Source organism: Osmia bicornis, unplaced genomic scaffold (genome assembly GCF_907164935.1).
Source record: "Osmia bicornis bicornis unplaced genomic scaffold, iOsmBic2.1, whole genome shotgun sequence".
Classification (NCBI taxonomy): domain Eukaryota; kingdom Metazoa; phylum Arthropoda; class Insecta; order Hymenoptera; family Megachilidae; genus Osmia; species Osmia bicornis.
The window spans coordinates 666170-679011 of NW_025791458.1; the positions used below are offsets into that span (position 1 = coordinate 666170).

Sequence of the window (12842 nt, forward strand, 5' to 3'; positions counted from 1 at the left end):
GTATCCGGCCCATTATTTTTTGTTTCGCGTTTTTTTTGTTCTGTTCGTCGATGATCCAGATAATACATGCGTCGCGTGTTATGATTGTAATCCGCTTAAATCCATTTATTGTATTAATCAGAATAGAAGCACTTTATGTTCAATTAAGGATTTTGTTATTAGTAAGACCGTGTGTGGTTTATTAATCTTACCTGCCATTATAAAAGTAAAACATAAGGATAACTGTAACATTTTCAACCATACCAGTGTCGCTCTTTCACTATTACAGTCTACGAAGATAATACATTTTTATCTCCTCTCATTTTTCAAACGAGAGATTAGAAAGCTAAAATATTTTCCACTCCTACAGCCCGGTCCATGGCAATATAACGCGAGTCTACTATTTAGTAAAGAAAGAGAAAGCTTACAAAAATATGTAAGTTATGTGGCAGTAATTGGGACATCTACTCTACAGTCGCAAAATAATATTCCTTACAATTTGCTATACAGACTTCAAAAATTTTTAATAGATATCAATTTAAAAAAAGTGGTTTAGCGAAAAAAGAATTGCACTTGACCGATTAAATCAAAAGTACAATGTTATATGTCGCACAGTTATCTTTTAACAAAAGAATATGAAGTTTTTCTTCTCGTCGACCTTAACCAGCCAGTCAGCAAATAATTCAGCGATCATCCAAGCCTTTTTGCTGGCAGCGTGATATAGAAGCAGTGATTTATAATCCGCAAAACATCCCGACTTTTTTAGTTTCCCTACAAGCAGAGGCTTCAGTTTTTCTGTCCCTGACATATTCACCGCAACTAAAATTGCGATTCTTTCCTTTCTACGTCTGTTTCTGTGGCATATTTCATTTTTAACTGTCATTGTTTTATCAGGAAGGCATTTGTTAAATAACGCTGTTTCGTTAAAAATTGGGTTGGATGAGAAATTAATATTATTTTTTTAAACATAAAATGTCAACGCGATCTGATGACATAAAATAGTAGTAAAATACCACTTGCACAAGTTATAACTATTCGAAATTCTGTAAATAAATGCATCATTTCTTCTCTAACGACCTCAAATTTGATCATGCTGATTGCTTGTTTGATTCATTTCAAATCTTTATATCTTCCGATTGAAATTTGTCAAAGTAAAGTCGTGTTTCCACACGCAAGAAAACTTTTGCGATAAATGTCTGACAGACTGTCAGATAGCAATTAGCAAATGTAAACAGTAATGCAAATAAGATCGCGACAGTTCTTGCAAGTAAAATTGCGACAGCAGCAATTTTTTCTCGAGCGCCGATTAAGTAATTGCAGGTTTAAACTAGAGGTGTGCGAGTACTCGTAATTTACAAGCCGAGCTGAACTCGCTTCGATTGTTCGAGCCGAGTCGATCGCTTGAATTTGCCGAGCTACTCGAAATCGGCGAACTGTTTGATATAAAAGCGAGCTACTCGAAAAAATCGAACTACTCGAATATTCGAGCCCTTGTGAAATTTTGATTTACGGTAAATTCAAGCGATCGACTCGGCTCGACCGACCGATCATTGTTCGACTCGAAATTCAAGTACTCGAATAAATTGAGTACTCGCACACCTCTAGTTTAAACACGTTTACATCGATCACGCGCACGGAGTGACATTTTTCAATTGTGTTCACTAGTAATTTTATATTTCTTCGAAAATGAATAAATCAAAATCACGAGAATGGTCCTGTGATGATGTAATGAAGCTAATAGAACCAGCACGTGAATTTTAGGTTAGGTTTAACTTTAGTTCTAATACGAACACAAAAATACTTACAATTCTTTGCAATACTATTTCTAATAAAATTTTACTCATTTAAATATTGATACCAGCACTTGTTTGTACACTTGTTTGTAAGTAATAAAATTTAACGTAAATTTTAGGTTAGATTTAAGTTTAGTTTTAGTATAAAATTAAAAGTAGGTAAATACTTAAAATTGTTGACGACGCCTTTTCAAATGATATTTTACTTTTTTATGTAATCTTTTTCAATAGATTAAAATGTGAAAAATGCCCGATATTACCGTTTATTTTGTATATTTATGGATGCAAAGTTATTATCAAATTGTTATCATAGAGAAGTTGAAATAAAAGAAGAAGAAATCGAAAAGCAGCGATAAGATTATCATCAAGAAATAACGTTGCAACTACCGACAAGTGGAAGAAATACCGGAAAAGGTACCGCCTGCAGGAAGCACAGCCGCAAATTCCTCGCGGTAATAATTTCCTCGGCGTGGTGTGAGCAGCCTGCTGACATTTCCCACTCATTTTTCTTCTATTTCCGGTAGGATATTCCTAAAGATATAGAACATGTTGTGCTGCGACTTAATGTTGCTAAGTATAAAATATACGATAAGTGGAACATTAGTAATACGGGTGAACAACGTAATTTGATCACCTTGAATATTTCACACGGAAAGATACCAAAAGAAAAAAAAGGTTTATTTTGAAGGGGCAAATGTTATGTAAAACAAAAAAGTTGTTTTTAACGTCATAATTTTCGAGATTTCCAGGTCATCAATGTTTTTTTAAATAGGTTTGCATAATTTTATCATCGTGATGTAATAGCTGAGGTTAAAATCAATCCATGAACATTGAGTATGATGACCTTGAAACCTGTGAAAATGTCACCTTAAAAAAATTTTTTGTTTTTCATAATATTTGTTATTTCTGCAAACAAAATGCTACTTTTATTCGATACTTTTTCTTATCTTTAAAAATAATTAAGATATTCACGATGATCAACTTGTTCGCCCTGTATACCAGCTATCAAATATTGATTACCAATATCCAGTGACGGATCGATAGAAGGGTAATGAGGGTAATTTCTAGAAGTTACGAAATCTTGAAAAGGGAATTAATTTATATCGTAGAATAAAGTTGCTTCTACTAGTATTTTAATTTTATTACACTATAGTACCCGTTATATTATTTCGAATGTCGCTTTTCTAGATTACATATGCAGCATGCTTTTCCAGCCACGAAAATACACATGTTTCAGAGTGTTTAAAAACTAATAGATGGCACGGTCGTTCCCCTCCCCCGTGCGCTATCTTTCCTCATTGCTTTTTCGTGTGTCGAAAAAAGCACATGTTTTATCGAGTGTGTCGGATTTTTAATAAAATTTTTTAGACAAGAAAATGGGAAAATTAAGAGGGGAAGGAGGTCGGAACAAGAGGAAAAGCATCTTCGAAAGAAATTAGCAAAAATACAGGCTAAATTAGCCAAAAGTACTTCGAACGAGAGCTCTATATTATCGGATAACCAAGAGGTTATGGGCATAGCCCAAACTACCACAAATGAGATAAGTCCACAGGACTCTCTATTGACGACTTTGACTAGAGGCAAAGGAAATACCACTCATCTTCTGGTAGAAGTTATCCTTAAGGACAGTCACCCAGAATGATTTATTACCTGGTATATACATAGGTGATCTGACAGAAGTGGCCGATAAAGAAAATTCAGATCCTTCTCTTAATACGGGATCGCAAGCTGCGTCGCAGACACAGACAGACGAAAATCTTACATCAAACCAACCACTCAAGTTAGACGAAGAAGATCTTCGTGCACTTGGTACTTCTGTCAAGACTCAAGAAGAGAAAATGGAACTGTACCCAGATTTGACAGCTATGTTAGTGGATAACGACTGATCATGTAAAAGATCTAAATGAAACATTGCTGCTCCGTAGATACCCCCGTCTTATCGAAGATTGTTTGGTTGAGGCCCCTAAACTCAACCCTGAAACATTCTCACATAACATCGATCGAACTTCACGTACAGGTAAGTTCGTTTGATCGATTTATTATACGTATACATATATTTTTTGAAATAAAATGAATTGTTTAATTACATGTACTATAACTATTTTATTCAATAGCGTAATCATAGTTATCCAACAGGTGGGTGAAAAAACCTACCTTCTTATCATTAGTGTTGAGGATGATCTTTTCATGCTTTTTCTGTGATGTAGAGGGAGACGGAAGCGAGCTTTGTTCTGCTGTCTCTCTCTCTCCTTTTTCTTTTGCGCAGCGCTTCATACCTATCGGCGGCTACCGTTACGCGTTTAGTCAGTTAACCACAAGCAAGTGTTATAGTTTAAAAATTCCTAGAGACAATAAAATAAGCTTCAAGTCATTTATTTGCTTTATTGCTTTTTCAATCAACTGTCGCAACAATTAGTATTATAATAATATTTTCTTCATTCCTGTTTATTCTCAACAACGTGTTTTGAAATTTTTAAACATATTTCAATACTTATATCAAAAAAAAGGTTTTTAATTTCTTAATAGATGGGCTAATTGATCCTTCTGATATCCCCCCCTCCAAATGCACTTTTAGATTAGTTTTTGTAATGCATGATTATGCAATTTAATTATTTAGGTTATTATCGAATACAGATGTTAACAAGTAAATTATAAACGGATTTCAAATCAATAGTTACTGAATTCTTTTGAAAACTTTTGATATAGTGAGAATTATATAATTGTCAACAGGGAGACATTTGATTGTACCTGTGGTACATCACTGGTCAGTTTTGAACCCAAGTCTCGTTAACGCACATGATAAATAGGCGGAACAAAGACGTTTTTGAAAATTTGTTTAAAGCAACGAATGTAATATAAAAATTTTCCGTTTTATGATACATAAATGATTAATATTGGAGAAGATATAAAAAATGTTTTTAATAGTGTTGGTAATGTTATGGCTATTGTACACAATTTTAAATCAGTCGCCTCTATAAAAACATTGTCGTGCCGTTGACAACAAGTTGACCTTACATTTTATCTGACACACAGAAACCAAAAAATATTTAGAAACTATATCTGAATCACTATTACAGCACGTAAGGAAATTGAAAAACTTTTAGATAATGATAGATAATCAATATTGTATGTGGATGCCTCCATTATTGATAAACTATATATGTTATCGACGATTAATTTAATTAGTTATACCTGCCGTCACCAGAGTCCATAACTGCGAAAAGACGAGTTTTCGTCATTTCGTGCGCATGTTCGGCCTGATTGGCTATAATCCCATTCCCATACGCTTGCGCACAACGTCGTTGAAGCGCCTCCACGCGGTGCATCTACGCGAAAGCGCATCATTTGGAGTGTATAGCGGGTAGCCAGTGCGTGTATTATCGAAGTGACTTGTATTTTTTTGAGTGTTTTTGTTGTGTATTGTATTATGTTGGCTGAACTTTACCTCAGGGGTCCAAAAATTATGGCCTTTTTTTTTACCTTCTTGAAGTATTTTACGAATAGAATCTAAAAATCCTAGTTTTAAGGCGCGGAATCCATCGGTTCAGAAGTTATACGTGTGTAAAAGTGAGCGTTTTTAGCGTATTTCACGGGTTATTTCAACGCCATATTGACTTGTAGCCTGGTGTCGTCCAATAAGTGGAGTCGCCGTCGGTAAAACAGAATTACATAAGTGGCGGTCGTTTAGGCGAACATTTGAATGAAATGTCTTTTGTCACATTTTAATAAAATGTCTTTTGTTACATTTTTCACGTGTTTTGTTTTACTACCTGTAGCTTGCATCGTTTCTCCGCCTGTACCTCGCGATTCTCGTCTTTTCCTAAAGTTTTCCTTTATCATGCAAAGTAGAATTTTACCAATTTGCCTCAGTCGACAGAAGCGGCTGTTGCATGGGCTCGCGAACATAGATTATTGTGGGTGACTAAAATGTGCCGTGTTCATCGGAAGACGATGAAATTGTTTGCATCAGATTACAGAATTGGTCGCTTTCGATGTGTCGTTGGTCGCGACAAATGCAAACAATTTGCAGCGACCATAGATTCCTTTTTTGAAGACATTCACCAGCAGGTGAACAGCAGTTAGACAAAGCGATAAGGTAACATTCAACTGATTTTTGTAATTTCGATGATTAATTAATGCATTCTTCAAACTGTTTCTAATGTTACTTATATTTTTAAGATTGATTTATTGCTTTTCACGAGATTTTTCGTATAAGTATACGATATCGAAAACAACTCCACTTTGTTATCGTCTGCAACAATTGCGGCATGGTTTCAGTACTGCCGGGAAACGGTGGTACTGGACCATTTCTCCAGTATTCAAAATGGAAAACCAAAATTAGGCGGAGTTACGGAATCGGGGTCTCCTATTATATGTAGTTTAGGTACTTTATGTTACAATTCGATATTCTTATATTTTTGTATGATTTCTTATTCCGTTTGATTACTGCAATTTTTATGTTATTTGAAAGATTGACGAAGCAAAATTTGGTGAGAGAAAGTATAACCGTGGCCGGAGAGTTGAGGGCCATTGGGTCTTAGGCATGGTGGATACTTATACTAAAGATTGCCAAATGATGCTTGTTGAAAATCGTGAAGCGGCAACCCTAATTCCCATAATTAAAGAAAACGTTATCGCCGGTAGTGAAATTCACACCGACTGCTTCAGAAGCTACGTAGGACTTGCTGAAGAAGGCTTTATTCACAAGTCAGGAAACCATAGCGTGGAATTTGTAGGTAAATTAGTCTAAACTTGGCTTTCATTCGATTTCTATTATAATTGGCATTTTTTACTATTTCTAGGGTTAGGGTTAGGGTTAGAGTTCGGGTTGGGCCGGGACGGACGTGTCTATCGGAGGGAAGTCGATGAGGGTGTACCCCAGGGGTCTCGTTTGGGGCCCCCATTGTGGAACGTGGGGTACAACCCAGCTTTGCGGGTCGAAGTCCCGGACGGTGTAAGCATTACGTGTTTTGCAGATGACACACACGTGTTTGCCACCGACCGAGACTGGGGCAACACCAGTCGGGGGATCGTGCGGAGCGTGGACCTTTATGGGGCGCCCATATGGGCCGAGGCCCTGATGGCGTCTCGCCGTAGCCAAGTTGTGCTGCGGCGAGTGAAGAGAAGAATGGCCATCAGGGTCGTGAGGGGATACCGCACGGTCTCCCACGCGGCGGCGATGACTCTAGCGGGTCTCGTACCTTTCAAGTACGAGGGGGAGGCCTGGGTCACGATTTTCTGACGCTTGCGCGGCCTCCGCCAGGCTGGAGAAGACCCGCCAGAGTAGGCGGTCGAACGGGAATGGAGGTGCTAGGCCCGACAGGATGCCCTGGATCGGTGGCGTCGCGAGATAATCGCGAGCGGCGCCGCTGGCCAGCGAGCGGTCGGGGCGGTCCTGCCCGTCATCAAAAAATGGCGGGACCGCGGCTTTGGTCGGATCACCTTCCGGACCACACAGATGCTCACCGGGCATGGTTGCTTCGGTGACTTCCTGTGCCGGATTCGTAGCGACGCGACGGCTATATACCACCACTGCGGGGCGGGACGGGACTCCGCGCAACACACACTGGAGCACTGTCCAGTGTTTGCGCGGGCCCGACACGCCCTGCGGTGCGAGTTGGGGGTGGATCTCTCGCCGACGAGCGTGGTAAGAAATATGCTCACCGGCGAGGATCAGTGGAGGGCGATGACCTCCTTCTGTGAGGAGGTCATCGCCTTGAAGGAGGAGGCGGAGCGGAGTCAGAAGAGAGCCGACCCCGCCCACAGGAGACGACGCCGTCGGGAGTAAGCTGAGGAGGACGGGGCGGTGGGCCTTGATAATCCTGCCCACCGCCCCTAACAAGATGAGGGGGGGAGCTTCGACTTCCCCCCAAAGTAGATGTAGTGGGGGAGGCTTCGGCTCCCCAGGGGGATTGGAATGGGGAGGGGCTTGCCCCCTCTCCCCCATCGCAGATCTAGCGGCTCCTTTTTGGAGTCGCTGGGCCGCAGGTTGCCGGGGCTGTGGCCCCGGTCGCCATTGCACGCGGCCCGAGGAGTGGCCGGCGTCGGGTGTGGCCCCTGACGTCGGCGGAGCAGGCACTTAGGGGGAGGGTCATACCGCGCCGGTATCGGGCTGGTAGGGGCAACGGAAAGACTGGACAACGATGCTGCAACCCCAACCCTCGGAGGACCCCGTCCCGAGGCCGACGACGACCCTTCAGCGCCCACAAAAGGACACCGTGGGACCATCTACCGTCAGGCCCGAGGACCCTCAGCCCGTAGCCAGCATCGCCGAGCCCGTCAGCCCTACCAATCCCGATCACCGGCCAATCCCCTCTCCAAAATTTCCTGCGACGGTCTCGTCGTCGTAGCAACGACGAGCAGTCAATTGGCGCCTAGCGTTGAGATAACGATCATCGAATTATATAAAGAACGATGTGCGGAGTATACGGTGTGTGTGTGTGTGTGGCGTGTCCTGTTATAATATTGTCCCGCGAATTCGGCAACGGTATCTCCGACCGTATATTTTGTCCCGATATAATATTGACCCGCGAATCCGCGAATACCCTTCGTTCGCGCACGGTACTCCGCGATTTCGTCCAAGCCCCTTCCCTTCCCATTTGTCCCTTTTTAGTCCCATTCTCGAACGCGTAACGTAGTGAACCTTCCGCCTTCCCGACCCTTGAGATTTCTCTTTCCCAACAATCCTCCTCCTCGCGCACTCCCCCGCAAAGTATTGTACGGACATCCAGGAAGTGCCACGAGTCCCATCCCCTGTAAAGACCCCGATTCTACCCCTTTCCCTTCACTTTTAGATTGCCACAGCGAGTGGCTGGCGCCCAACGAAACTTGTGTATTGCGATTAAAATTATAAAGTGGCCCCCGCGAACCGAGGGTTATAATATATATAATATCGTTTGGAATTCGCTTGATGATCTGGAACACCAAAGAAACGATGAGATTTTCGTCGATCACGCACTTGTCGCGGCGAAATTGAATTTAACGAATACGAAACGATGGCGAGAGACAGGTTCACAACGATAAACGATTCACGATCTTTAAAAGAAAAATTGATTACACGCGCGAAATGAAGTTAATACGGAAATCTACTCGAGCAACGGATTAAAACGAAAGAAAATGATAGAATATTAGGTAGAAGGAAAATTTAACGTGCGCGTCACTGAGTCCTTATTCCGAAACCGTGAATTTCACCCTCACGACACTCTGCCTCGCTACGCGGAGGACTTTGCCGAGCAGAAAATTACGCGATGTTCGAAGATAACTCTGTCTCTCTGACACACAGGCTCCCGATCACGTACTTACGATTGATCGATCAAGAGTGAAGAATTTCGATCGCGATCGTCGCCTATAAACTCAGACTCTCCCTTGTACATCCTCACATAGAGCTGACTCTCGTAACCCGAAGGCTTGATGAGGGTGCACAAGGTCTAGGAGGAATAGAAAAGGTTGACGGAAAAGAAAGACATCCTCCTCACGCACCTCACATTGAGAAATTCTCGTAACCGCAAAGGGCTTGATAAGGGACGCAAGGCGGATGAATTTTAATTTTCCGCCGGGGTGTAACAATATTTTATATTTTATATTTTTTTTTTTATTTGATTGTATTTATTTTTGATGTAAAAAGTGTGTGAAATCGAGGGAGGAGACTCCGAATCACCTGGTGAGTGTCCAACAAGGAGAAATTCATCCATAAAATATGTATATTTGAAATCATACTTTGTGTAGTGTGGTGACGTGTACAAAACTTTGTTCTTTTTGTAGTTCGTTCGATCTTCGCAAAAGATGATCATTATAAATCTGTACAAAAGTCTGAAGGAGGAACGTCCAGATATGAAGCACAGATAGAATTGCTCTTCAAACGGACCGGAATCGGCCAATTGACAATTTCGAAAACTGTGTCCGAATACAAATCAACAGGCACCGTAACGTTTCCAAATAAGAAGAGACGCTGGATGAATGTTTTGGAAAAGACATCCGAGGATGCGATATTAGGCATAAGGAGAAAAGTGCATGAGTTTTGGTTCCGGCCCGAAATTCTAAACATGAAGAAAGTGTTGAAAGCCGTGAACCAAGACCCCGAACTTCCCAGTTTCAGCGAATCGTCGCTATACCGTCTGTTAAAGAGAATGGAATTTAAATATATCGTTCGCGCACGTAATCGACAAAGAGCATATTGTCGCCTGGAAGTATCGATACATACAAAAATATCGTTCCGAAGAGCGCCCGATATATTACCTGGATGAAACGTGGGTTAACGCGGGAGATGTCAGTCGAAAACTGTGGGTGGACACTTCTGTTACCTGCCACGCAAACGCAGAACACAGGGGCCTGTCCACTGGTATATCGGAGCCAGCTAATAAAGGGAAACGTTTAATAATTAGTCACGTCGGGTCATCGGAGGGGTTTGTACCTGGAGCCTTCCTCTGTTTTGAGGCGAAGAAAAATTCTGCCGACTACCACGATAAAATGAACGGCGACACATTTTTCCACTGGTTTCGCACCTTTTTGCCCATGCTACGAGATGGGGCAGTTATTGTTATGGACAATGCTCCCTACCATAGCACGAAAATGAAGAAATATCCCACCATGAGCTGAAAGAAAAATGAAATTATTACGTAGCTGATTGCTAAGGGGGAAAAGGTAGAACCATGGTACGTCAAAGCGCAGCTAATACAATTATCACACAAGCATAAGCGATATGAATATGTAATTGATGAGTACGCGAAGCAGCATGGACATACTGTGGTTCGCCTTCCCCCTTATCACTGTGAACTAAACCCCATCGAATTAGCATGGGCAAAAATTAAAGAGTATGTAAGGGCGCGAAACACAACACATAAACTTTCTGATGTCCAGGCATTAGAACTGGAAAATATACGTGGAAAATGTGTCCACCAAATCGTGGCAGAATTTTATTCGCCACACAACGGAGGAGGAAAGCAGGTTCCGCCAACTCGACCACATTACTGACAGTATTTTGGAACAAAGTGATGACGAGTGGGTGGACCGACTCGATGATTCCGATAGGTACAGCAATTTTTAAATATCCTTTTTTCTTTGTAAATATTTTGTAAATAGTACAGCAATGTACATTTTTTTATAAACATTAAACACACACATACTGTACGTGTGCAGACGCGCACAGTTTTTTACTCACGTATCATTCTGTATTCTTCCTATTCAACCGTACTATTGTTTCACCCCGTGCTACTTAAATAAAAAGAAATTAGTATAGCATTCCACTTAAGAAAAATGGCGTCAGTTTATTCTGATTCTATGCTAGCCATTTTAGAAAAGTTTTTTATACGCCACACAATCAGGCATAATTTAAAAAGGAATTAGATCGATAGCTGCTATAATTTCCAAGATAATAGTTTGTAACACTTTATCTGATTCACCCTGTATTTTATTTAAAATTGGCATGTAAAGAAAGATAATTACCCAATATTTGCCGATAATAATCTTTTTGTTAGTGTAAAAATATTACTAGTACTAAATAGTGGCTATAGGTACTTATAATTCGTGCTCATATTTAACAAAGCACGTCCTAAAACGTGATTTGGATACTCGAAATCTTGGAAATCCTCATATTCTTATGCTATGAGGTACTTTCGAAATCTCGACCCGTCCTGAATATGTATCGGGTACCTAGAATCTTAGATCCTCGCACATGCTTAATATTTATACCTTATGTGCACTTCCGTTTTAGAACATATCCTGCATAATTTTATACGTAAGGTCAATTTTCGTCATGTTACGGTTGGATGCCAGTATTAATCGACAAAAATTCAAAAATTGCGATGTTAATATAATTTTTTTTCTTAAAATAACAACAAAAGTTTTCTTAGGTGAAAAGTCGCGATTTTTGCTCATTTTAATAATTTATAACTTCTAAATGATTGAGATTTTCAGCATGTATACAACATATGTTTACAATAGGTATATTTTGAATTTTCATCACAGGCTCAATTAAAAAATTTATAGAACGCATTCTTAATTATTTTTTTTCATTTGCGTTTTTGATAAGTTGTCATTTTTTAAAACGACAAAAGTACTGTTCGTTGCTGGTAAGTTACCGTCCAATCAAATTCGTTGACGTACCTCCAGTCACACGTATTATGTTTATTGGCCGAGACCCTTACATCCACAAATCTATCGCGTGACGAACGTCGCTAAGGACAGACATTGAAACAGAATGAGATGAAGCGATAGCGAGCGACGATTCGGACACATTAACGTAGACGTAGATTCGGGGTTTACATTATTAAGAAAGCTGGAGAGTTTTTACATTTTCCATAATGTAATTTCCATAAATTTTGCATAATAACAACTGTTGTCAAGAACGAGTATTATAAAAAATCCACTAATATTCCGAAAAAATCGCACGTTTATACAGTTAAATGTATCTTCCGCGAATATGGAAATTTTACGCCTATACAATGTGATCGCTGACTTCTCAAGTTACGGGTTCATAGAGGGGATTAGGTGGAGCGAACGCACAGTCCCCTTGCCCCTCTGTCGGATCAGTTTGTCGGTGCTCGACAACTCATCAGCAACGAACAGTACTGTGCAGCGATGAACAGAAATTCCGCGGAACGGCAGAGGGGCAAGGGGAGACCCTCGTTTGCTCCACCAGTTCTTGCCATTTGACGCTTTCGTAACGCTAACGTTTGGGTTTTTAACGTCGCACGTTACATAGGCGTAGGATTTCTGTATTTACGAGGGTCGGGTTTTCTGACCTATCGTTAATCATTTCGTACTTTATTTTATATATTTAATATATCATTTCGTACTTAAAAAAAAAAACTCAAGTGGTTTAGTTTAATTTCGAAAAAATTATTCTGTTTTAAAGCATATGCCACTACTTTTATCCGACTTCGAAAAGGAGGAGGATACTCAATTCGATGTGTATTTTTTTTTTTTTTTTTTTATGTATGTTCACCGATTACGTCGAGACGGATGGACCAATCGGAACGAAACCTTTTGCATCTGGTAGAGTATTTCTCCCACTTGGTCCCGTCAGAAAGGCATTTTGCATTTTTTCATTTCTAACGACTTTTATCGCAAAAT

The 12842-nt window shown here is 40.4% G+C and overlaps 1 protein-coding gene across 1 annotated transcript in view; it reads right to left on the reverse strand.

Moving 5' to 3' along the window:
- LOC114881042 (trace amine-associated receptor 1) overlaps nt 1-12842 on the reverse strand; it is a 349388-nt gene that overhangs the window by 108964 nt on the left and 227582 nt on the right. The gene's annotated exons all lie outside the window — the stretch shown is intronic.